Below are 11,701 nucleotides of genomic sequence, written 5' to 3' on the forward strand. Positions count from 1 at the left end.
AAAAGGAGTTGGGATATATATGCTGGTTCGAAGGGTGTTTCTCTCTTTGGTATCTTACATGCTAATACCCCCTGGTTTCTTGGATGTTTTGGCTTTGAAACTTGCTCCCTCCATGTGCTGGAACCTCCCAGCAGCTCTGTTCAATGATCCTGCAGACCTTCTCTACGTGGCTTCTATTTTTCTAGCAAAGGGCTGAGATTTTTGTGGCTTATTTTGGTGTTTTGTATAAGCCAAGGTGGTTCCTTAAGCAAGTAGGCTATTTCTGTTAAACATTGGGCTTTTTAGTTGTGTCAATAGGCTATTTTGCTTAGGCCATTGGGCTATTTCTCTCTCTTGTGCTCACCCACATGTTTGGGCCTAAGAAATGGGCTTGAGTCTTGAGGCTCCCAAGCAACCCGAGACCTTCCATTTCTCGGCCCATCAATGGGCCTTATGTTGATTCATTACCATCCATGCCACAACCCACTCAAGCAAGCCCCGGGCATTTGAGAGTGGCTTGGGCCCACTTAGACTTGTAGCGTGGTTGGGTGTGAGATAACGGTTTCGTGCTTGGCATGGCATGTCGCTTGGCATGTTTTAATTATGATGCTTGGTGGGATAATTAGCATGGATTTGTAGAGCTAATGCATTTTATAATCTTATTCTCGATTCCTAGCATGACGGATTATTTATTTGGCATGGCACGTGGAGTGGAGTGTAACTTGTGCATGGCGGACTTTCATGTGCTCCAAGTCGGGTCTTTTCTCAATAATATATCGTTTTGGGCCGAGAATATATTCGGGCCCATCCGTGAATTTTTTGGTCCTCAACAACTAGAAATGTTTCTTTCTTAATAGTTCTAAAGATTTTTCACTGTATTGAATTAGAAAGCTAAAAAGAGTATTTATACTCTTACCCAAGCTTAATAGTTAAGTCTTAACACTAATCCGGTCTAGACTAGTGGAAAATGGCCTTAATTTGCAGAACAGTAGTTTCGTATTCTAACTCTCATGACACATTGATTGTGTGTGTGTGTGTGTGTGTGTGTTGTGTGTGTGTGTGTGTGTGTGAAAAACTCATATCCTCTTACATTTCAAGAATGACCCAAACTTTCAGGGGGGGTAAAATGATATTAGCCCTTTTTTTAAATTATTTCGTGGTTTCAATTTTACCCTAAAAACGTAAATAAGATAAAAATTAATAATTACATATTTTCACACAATCCTTACCTGTACCATAGGTATTTTTATTTCTATTTTGACCCAAAAATTACCTACAATACAGTTAAAAACCTAAAGTATAGGTATACACCTCACAACCTTACCTAAAACACCGGTGTTGTAATTGACGACACAAGGTGAGAATACTCCAAATTTATAGAGTCGATATTAATTGAAACCCAAAAACCTATGCATTATGGAAGCATGAATCAACATAAATTGATATGAAGGAAACATGATTTAGGGATATGTTTGATATATTTGCCTTTTCTGTTCACTGGCACATGTTGTAAATATCTTAAATCTTGTGGACATAAGATTTGCTTATTCGGCCACATTATTGGATTTGTGAACTGCAATCAAGAATAGACAATTGATGTCCTGTGTCCATTATATATATCTTAATGAAATTGGACATATTTCCAAGAAGTCCTAATATTTTTCCCAATATGTCATGCTTGCCTCGATTGATTTACTTGTATTGGCTTTTAGGGTAAATTACTCAAATAGTCCTCAAATTTATACCTGATTTACATTTTGGTCCCTCAACTAAATTATTCATTCAAATGGTCCATCAACTCTATATTATTCACTCTAGTGGTCCTTCTGTCTAATTTTCTGTTAAATTTAACCTAATTTTAGGATAAATAATGATCAATTTGCCCTCATATTTAACGAAAATATTGACAGAATGTAACGGTATGACCAATTGAGCGAATAATATAGAGTTGATGAACCATTTGAACGAATAATTTAATTGAGGGACTAAAATGTAAATCGAGTTTAAGTTACCTTGGGTAATTTACTTTGGCTTTTACTTTGGGTAATTTAATTGAGGGACCATTTGATAAACCATTTGAGTAATTTACTTTGGCTTTTATTATTCATAAGGTGTTTTATTTTAGAGAGCATCCCAACAAAAACATATTTGTTTTTATTATCCAATTATTATTATTAATTCCTGCACACATAATAATAATAATAAATCATGAATTTATCATTTTTTAATAGGTGTTCACCTGATTTTTTCATCCAAAAAGTCGGGGTGATCTTATATATGGAGCACCCTACAAACTTTTTAGAGTTTTTCTATTTAAACCCCGCATTTCTCTTTGTTCACCCCACGTTCTAAGTTCACCCCAATTTCTAACGCAAATTTTCACAATTTTCTAAGAAAACCCCACTATCTTCCCAAACTAACCCCAAATACACACCCAACAAAAGAAAATAAAAATAAAAACTCATCAACCTCACACCCCACACCCTGCTATCTTGCCCCTCACCACTCTAAGTTCACATCAACCTCACATTACTTAGAGACAAAAACATTGTTGTCAAATGTGTAGCAGCATTGAGAATGAATTAGGAGGTTTTGTGAAGAGAAAATAAGAGTAGTAGGGTTCTTCAATTGAAAGAGAAGAGTAATCTGGCAATAAGGTGTAGAGGAGTTTGTGTTTTTCTAAAACTTAATATGAAGAGTGGTGGGGTGTGTGGGGTTGTGTGTATAGATGTATTAGGATTAAGTATTAAGTTGGATGACCTTTTTTTATCTTTTTACACAATAATAAAACTTAAGAGCTTAATGATTTAAGTATTGGGGTGAACAAAGAAAAGTGTGGGGTTCATATAGAAAAATTCACTTTTTATTTGTCAAGCACAAACACTATTCCACCTAAATAATTAAGAAGTAGAGGAAGATTTAAATCTCCTGAATGAAACTTTCTCAAGCTTGTTGCAACCTGTTGAGGCCCAAAAAATTCAAGGCTAGGCCCAAATATATTTCTTGCCTAATACGACATCTAATTAGGGAGGAAGCCTGATTTTGGTATGCAAGAGTTCATCGTACGCGCTCGCACGAGTTATGGTCCATGTGCCACGCCAAGCAAATACGTAACCCAAGACGCAGTAAGGTCGTGACAAGCTCGTAAAATATATTGGCTCTAAGAACCCATGCTTATTATCCCATCAAGCGCCATTTTAGCCCAACCATAGCCCTTTATAATACGACAAAGCTCAAGCACAAGCACACCAAATAACACGCAACACCAAGTGAAAAATTCTTATTTTTACACCAAGCCATACTACAACCTTAAGTAGGCTCAAGCCACGCAGATACCTGGGACTTACTGAGCAGATTGTGGTATGAATAGTTACGAGCATTCACGAAGTGCTCTAAAGGAAAGGCTCATTTTCTATCTCCAAAAACAGCCAGCAGCCACATGCACACAAAGCTCTTACCCATGCACTTGGACATAGTGCACTCTCACATGCAAACAGTGCACATCGAAAACATAAGCCAGTCAAAAGCACTAGGGCCCCGTTTGGTTCATGGAACAAAGTTAAGGGGAAATTATTTCTCATGTCATTTCCCAAGGGATGGGAAATGGAAGATTCCTTTCCAAATTTGGTAATGCTGGGAAAGTAACCGGGAGATATCACTTTATTTCCTTTCCCATGTTTGTTTTGAGTAGGAATGGAAAACAAAGTTTGTATAAATTTCAATTATATCCACAATAAATAAAATTTAAAAAGAATGCATTTAATGATATATTGTAATTCTAAATTGTTAATGGGGACAAAATAGTCATGAAAAATATTTATTTAATATTGGCTCATTTTCTTAAACATTCCCATGACGAGGGAAAACAAAACCCAAGTTGGGAGGATGACTCCACCTTATCCCCCAGCCACCATCCCCCCCCCCCCTCTTTCCTAACTTTTCCATGGGCCAGGCAATGATTTCTCATGCCTGAACTTACCAAATATGGGAAATCAATTGATTTCTTATCCCAAAATCTCCTTTTCTATGAACCAAACGGGGCCTAGACATCCAAATATTCCTTCACGTGCCAATTCCACCTTAATGCATTAAATAATGCCAAAAAGGCATGGAAATTTCCACACTTGCCGACAAGCAATCAACAACAAGGTGGATGCTACCAATTAAGCCACCCATAAAGCTAATTGATATTGTCAAACACAACAGCAAATAGAGAAGAATTATTGCTGCCAATCAACACCAGATACACTTTTTCGCTCCACTAACGAGGGATTTCCAACACCCTGACCCAGCTTTGGTGATTGAAAAAGCTACCACAGCTCATACTGATTTCTTGATGGCCACGGATGTGTCTGCTAATGGCCTGAGGTGGTTGCAACTGCTGTTGTTTGTGGGAATGGTGACAGTGGTGTCCTCCTAACCATAATTTCATCAAGATCAAATTTGATGGCGCATAGTTGTGGAAGGTGATCCCAGGATGTGACACCTAGCCCCAAACTCATCCCCAGCCTTTGCCTCCAAGATCCAGACCTATCTCATCCCCTAGCCTTGTCCCCTAGGTGCAAGCCCATCCCATGCCCCAGCCCTTGCCCCGTGAGATCCACCCCCAAACCCAGACACATCCCTCCCTTCTTCTCGAGCTGCGGCAACAAACCCACCCCCACCTATAGAATCCAACCTGCAAACCACCTAAAGAGAGAGAGAGAGAGAGAGAGAGAGAGAGAGAGAGAGAGAGAGAGAGAGAGAATTTTCTGTTTTTTATTTTATGAGAGACAATTATTTCAATTTTCTGTTTTTTTTTTTCATTTTTTTATTTATTTTTAGCATACAAAATGACTATTTAACCCTCATATTTAATATCAAATTAGATGAACTATTGCGGATTTAGATGGCATGTGGGAAATTTGTGGAAAAAAAAAAGTTCATATCCTTAGTACAAGAAAAAAACCTTTTCTGCAACCGAAGTTTTGGCGACCAACGTAACTTTGGTCGCCTAATAGAGTTATTAGCAGGACATTTTGTAATTTCGTCGCCAAATATTTCATGAGATATAGGCATGGGTTAAGACTTCAACCAACTGATTGGCGACAAAATGTTTTCAAAGGGCGACCAAACTGTTTTGATGTTGTTCAATGAATTCGCGACCAAATGCAATTTTGGTCGCCACTTTTTCAATTTTGGTTATCCGTGAAATCTAAAATAAAATGCGACCAAAATATTTTATCTCCAAGTTTACTTGGTTCGTCTGCAAATGAAAGTTGAGGCCCAAAAATTTCGTCAGATTTAGCGACCGACAAGTTGGTCGCTGATCATTGAGAGGTAGGCGTCTAAAGTATTAAAACTACATCGTTTTACTTGTTTGGCCTTTTGAACTGAGGAACCTGTTCCATTTAATAGGTGTCGATTTTTTCATGTCGTGTGTAAATTGTTGGGTTTATACATATTCTTTTACCTTCTTTTAATATTTTTTGTGCTTCCCTTGTTTTAATACCTTTACCTAAAAATAATTTCTTTCTACCTTTGGACTTTGGGAGACACCACAACCCAGTTTTGGGCCATTTATTTTTATCTTGGGGATTTGTCTTGAATATTTGGTGCTTTTTGTGATTGATTTTATTATGTTGTTGTTTTGGGTTAAATGACCAAAAGAATAATGCTTTTGGCATTTGCTTGGATTATGATAATTAGTTAAACTTAGGAGGCGGAGGCATATACTAATTTGAGTTTGAAGAGTAATTTGATATAAAGCTCTCTGAAAATTAAGTGATTTGCTATGTTTGTATTTTCTAAAATTAGTTTTCTTGGTTTAGACCATGCATAAACATTCCCATATAGATCCATTTCTTTTTGTTGGAGAGAGAGGAGATCTTATCTTATTTTTGTTGTCTTCTTGAACAGAGATAAATAATTTGGTTATACAAGGGGCTCATTTACAGCTGCTCTTTCTATCCTTGTGGTTATAACAATAAAAGGAACGATGGTTCCAATGGAACAGATCAAAGATGTACCACATTAATACCAATTTGTCTTTTGTTCCAGTGTTGTTCTTTTTTTCTTTTTTTTCTTTTTTTCTTTTTTTTCTTTTTTTTCTTTTTTCTTTTTTTTTTTTTGCAAGTAATGGTTGTATACCAATCTGAAATTAACTACTAAACTCTAAGTGTGATTGTTTTACTTCACAGGTTTTCATATATTATCCTAGGGAAGAGCTGCTTGCAAAGGGCTGCTCAACATATTCTGACTCGGCTGCTCCATTTCCCTTTGGCAAGTTTTCAAGTGTTATGCTGAACTCTCTTCCCTCTTAATAATTTTTTTCATTATTTTCTTCACTTTGATATGGAGATAATATTTATAAACCAAAGAATTTACACCAGAGGTTCTGTTATAGTTGTAAATCAGCATGACTGAATTAGTTAGAATGAATTTATATGTGGTTGGGTTTTGTTTATGTTTGCAGCTCGTGAATTTGACTTGGCGGTTTGCTTGGTTTCATTTAAGAATATTGGCCCTGTTTTGGTTGGTTTGGCTTGAGCAGCTGCGGGAAGGGATGATGTTGCATGTTGATTCAACAAGTAGATAAGAGTTTATTGATTTCAAGTTGTTAATCCGCTCGGTATATATGGATGCATATGTTTCTCTTGCTTGTGAGGCAATGTTGCTGGTCGAAAGAGACTTGAAATGATTTTTATTTTTAATCTGTAAGTTTTATTTTTCTTTGTAAGACATGACTTTGAACTCAGGTGCTATGACATTGGTGATTTGTTAATTATGGTATTTACTGTTTTGCCAAGAAATTTTGTGTAGTATGGTATGTTTTTATGGTGAATGTATGTTATGTACTTGTAAATTTTTTATAGTTTTTTTTTTTTTTCCAGGGTAAATTTTTTATAGTTGGGTTGGGTAAGTCTTGAGCTATTTTTATTTGGGACATTTAATTAAAAAAATTATTAAAACTATATTAATTTCATTATAGCAAAATAAAAAAATAAAAAAGCAATCTCCGCAACGAAATAACTCGATATTGGCAACCAAATGATTCAACATTTTAGACAAAAACTTAGAACTAGACAATATTCCACAAAGGTCTGCTCATACCTTTAGCGATCAAAGTAGAGACCAAAATTGTAGGACACCAAAGATTAACTGCGACCAAATTTTTATTTGGTCGCTCATCCCTTATAATTTCGCGCCAATGATTCAAGGATTCAGCGACAAAATTGGGAGAAATAAGCCACGAGATTTATTGGTCGCTTATGAATATGAACGACCAAAGTCGTTTTTGGTCGCCGTTTCGAGTATCAACGACGAGCCTTGAGCAACAACTGGATTCCTACCAAAATTTGGTCGCCCATCGTAATAAGGGACCAAAAATGTACAGTAGGCGACAAAATATGTTTGGTCGCCAAAACGGTTTATTTTCTATAAATAAAAAAAGAATAGGGGGTAAATCAAAAGTTAGGTACAAGTTCATAGGGCAAATCACCAATTAACCTGCTTGGAGTATTATGCCTCAGATTGATGAGATAAAAATCATGTGTCTGAATTTTTTTTTTTTGGGTGAAGAAAATGGAGGCAAAGTGTGCAACAACTCCGAGCCGAGACCTGTTTGTGAATAAAGCTCTCACCATAGGTTTTTATTCACAAGCTTGAGTTTCGAAGGCTAGACCTTATAGAGTATCCAACTAACATTCGCCCAACTTGCAAGACTAGCCAAGATTTCCGCTAGACCAAACCCCTTGGGTCTGTGTCTGAATTTTGACAAGGTGGCTTGGAGTTGGGTACCTCGTATATATATGATAGCAACTACAGTTGCTCTAAAATATTGTGGTTATTGGTCAGCAAACTGCCACCTCCAGCTGGCGAGCTACGTAGTGCCTTAATGGCAGGGGTTCAAAACCCTTTAGAAGCACTTCTTGATCAGAAGCAAGCCGAACCCTAAGCGGGATTAATCCCACCCATCGAACATAGAGACACCTCATGGTATTTACCAAAACAAGAAGTATCTTCTTCTGATTGGAAGGACCCAATAAGAGGATAAGGGTAATAATGACCTAAATCTGATAAATGGTCTGAGCCCACTTGAGATTACAAAAGATATCCCACTCAAAAATTGACCTCCCTTCCCTATATAACATGAGCACATAAACAATCCTTTTCATAATTGCAGAGCAAAGATCTAAAAAAATTTACACCAGTACAAATCATGTCGCTAGAAGCTGGTTCAGCAGCTCAATCACAAAGTTCTAAGCCTGATCAAATTGTTCGACATACGGCAAATTTCCACCCGAGCATTTTGGGGGATCAGTTTATGAATTATGATTCAGAAGACTTTGTAATTTATATCATGCAATTAAATAAATAAATCCATGTTGTTTTTTGTTTCAAAAGAAATTTGACATGTATTTTGCTCATTTAATGTTATGGGTGCAGATAACTTATTCCCATAAGCAACAAGAAGTTGAAGACCTGGAACAAGTAGTGAGGAGGGAAGTATTCACAACTGGTACGCAGGAGATTTTTCATATCAGATGAAGCTAATTGATGCAATCCAGCGCCTTGGCGTGGCATACCATTTTGAAAACGAAATAGAAGCAGCACTGGGCCACATATATGCTACAAATTATTTCCGTTAAGATGATGATGGTGACGGTGACCTATACAATGTTTCCCTTGGTTTTCGGCTACTAAGACAATATGGACATAATGTTTCATGCAGTAAGTTATTAGAGAAATTAATGTAACGAGATTGAATTTGGGCAAAATTATTTCTTAATATTTATGTGTTATGTGTCCATTTGCTGCAATCGAGCAGGAATATTCAACAAGTTCAAAGATCGTAAAAATGGAGGCTTCAAGGAAAGCTTAATCGATGATGTGTTTGAGGGTGCATGGAGAAGATATAGTAGAAGAGGCTTTTGTTTTCACGACAAAATATCTGGAGTCGGCAACAACCCATGTAAGCTATGAACTGGCAGAACAAATAGCTCAAGCCCTAGAGAGACTGCTCCGAAAGAGTCTCGAGAGGTTATGCGCCCGTCGGTGCATGTCCATCTACCAAGATGAAAAGCTTCACATAATGAAGCTTTATTAAAACTTGCCAAGTCAGATTTCAATCTTGTTCAGTCTTTGCACAAACAGGAGCTCAGTGAGATTATTAGGTAGGTTATCTTTTAATTATGTGAGATTAGCACATGTAATTAAGTTAGTAATTCATTAACTAATATTAGCAATGAATTAGGTGGTGGAAAGAAGTAGACTTCAAAAGGAAGCTGCCTTTTGCAAGAGACAGAATTGTGGAGTTATACTTCTGGGTTGTGGGGGTCTATTTTGAGCCTCAATACCTCGTTGTAAGAAACATTCTCACAAAAGTGATTGCCCTGATAGCAGTAATGGATGATATCTACGATGCATTCGGTACATTTGAAGAACTCAAGATCTTTACGGAAGCAGTTCAAAGGTTGGATGAATTTTTATAAGTAAATAAAATAGAAAATTTTAAATAGATCCAAATTCCCATTGATGAATAGGGTTTAATCTTCGAATTTTTTGGGGACTTTGATCCAAGTCCTTTGACTTTTGTGCCTTATAAGATTACATTCCTTTTTAAATATTTTCTGGTGTAATCCCTTTATTTTTTATTCCAATGTTGCCTTTTATGACTTAAATCGGGTAATAATCATTTATGTCATATTGCATGTTGCCTATTGCATAGGTATACCGTATATATATGTTTTTTCATATTTTCGAAAATGTGTAATAGTATTTTATGTACCTTTTTTTTTTATAGGTAACATACAATTTTATTTGTCTATTTTTAGTACTTGATTTATAGGTAGTTTTCTAATTTATATTCCTAACTTATAGGTAACACGATTTACCACTAAGTTTTTTTCGTTGCTAATAATAACATTATTTACATGAATTTCATGTACATAATTTAATGTGGGTGCTTGTCTGATCGATTGTTATAATATGTGGGTATTTACTTTTTATTGATTAAATTGTATTTTATCCATATATTAGGAATATTATCAAGGGAAGAATTCAAAATTAAAATTATGGAATTCAATTACAATTAAATAATTGATTAAATTTAGATTTTCAATGTGTTTTCCTCATTTACCTCAAAGGGTAAAATCGACACAACAAAAAAAGTAATAACTGTAAAAAGACCTACATCCAAAACCAAAAACTCATGGACTAAACCCAATGGCAAATAATCTTTTTGGACATAGATCTAACAAGCCCTAAATAAAAACAAAACCAAACCAAATTTTAATTTTGCTTCGTAGATATGCTTAAGATGAATATGGTGTGTGCAATTTACAGATGGAATGTCAATTGCATGGATGAACTGCCAGAGTACATGCAAATATTCTACCGTACGCTTTTGAATGTTTTCAATGAAATTGAGGAGGAGATGGTGAAGGAAGGAAAAGCATACCGAGCTTACTATGCAAAAGAAGCTGTATGTAATAATTAACTAATTAAACACACAGCTTAATTTACTTTTCACTTTTTTAATTAATATATGTCCCATATATGCAGTGGAAAAATGCAGCCAAAGCTTACTTTGATGAGGCCAAATGGTTCCACGAAGGATACATCCCCAGCATGGAGGAATATATGCGTGTTGCTACAGCATCTGCTGGTAACACCACGCTTACAACTATATCTTTACTTGGCATGGGAGACATTGTAACCAAGGAGTCCCTTGAGTGGTTGTTGAATGACCCCAAAATTCTCAGAGCTTTCAATACCGTTATTAGGCTCATGGATGACATTGTTTCAAGCAAGGTACAAAGCAGCTATTGTAGTTCACTGTTCCATTATTCTCACTTTGGTCTCTCAACAGTTACTAAATTTTATAGTCCTCACATATTCACTAATGTGTTTGCTTTGGTCCTTCCGTAAAATTTTGTAAGTTTTTTCTGTACTTTTTACCGCCAAAAATGTTTGCTCACACCAAATATTTTTCCCCCGCTTCTCATTGTCCACTTTTCGGTTCTTAATGTAAGTTTTGCCCAGTTGAATTTCAAATCTTAGATCCGCCATGCAGCGTATGTTATATAGTATACTACACCCCCTTTTTTTACGATCATCAAGTTGGCCTTGTTTTATACAAAGTCATGTTGGTCTCATGTCATTATAATTTCCTAACTTCAAATGAGGATGAAATATGAGAAGGAAAGTTGATAATGAGAAGCGGGGTAAAAATATATATAGTGTGAGCAGATATTTTTTGCCCTAAAAATTATAGAATTTGATGAAAGAACCAAAGCAACACTGTACTTAGTGTGCGAGGATTATAAAATGTAATAATTGAATTGAGAGACGAAAGTGAGAATCATGTACCTTGATCGAAACGATGTCATCCATGAGCCTAATAATGATATAGTTGAAAGTATGGTGTTACGAATAGATGCTGTAGCAACATGCATATACTCCTCCATGTTTGGGATGCATCCTTCGTGGAACCATTTGGCCCATCAAAGTAAGCTTTAGCTGAAGTTTTCCACTGCATATAGGGGACATATGTAAATTAATTCAAAAAAGTGAAATTTAAATTAAGCTGTACATGTGTTAATTAATTAATCATAGTTGGGTGCAATGATGCTCATCCTTCCTTCATCATCTCCTCCTCAATTTCATTGAAAACATTCAAAACTGCATGGTATGATATGATATTACTTATAACACTAATCAGTATGGTATGATATTAGTT

General features: G+C 36.0%; 1 pseudogene; it reads left to right on the forward strand.

Moving 5' to 3' along the window:
• The first annotated feature begins 8,179 nt into the window (after positions 1-8,179).
• Positions 8,180-10,890, forward strand: LOC117625393 (annotated as a pseudogene).
• The last annotated feature ends 811 nt before the right edge of the window (positions 10,891-11,701 follow it).

The sequence above is a fragment of the Prunus dulcis genome, chromosome 4, assembly GCF_902201215.1.
Source record: "Prunus dulcis chromosome 4, ALMONDv2, whole genome shotgun sequence".
Classification (NCBI taxonomy): domain Eukaryota; kingdom Viridiplantae; phylum Streptophyta; class Magnoliopsida; order Rosales; family Rosaceae; genus Prunus; species Prunus dulcis.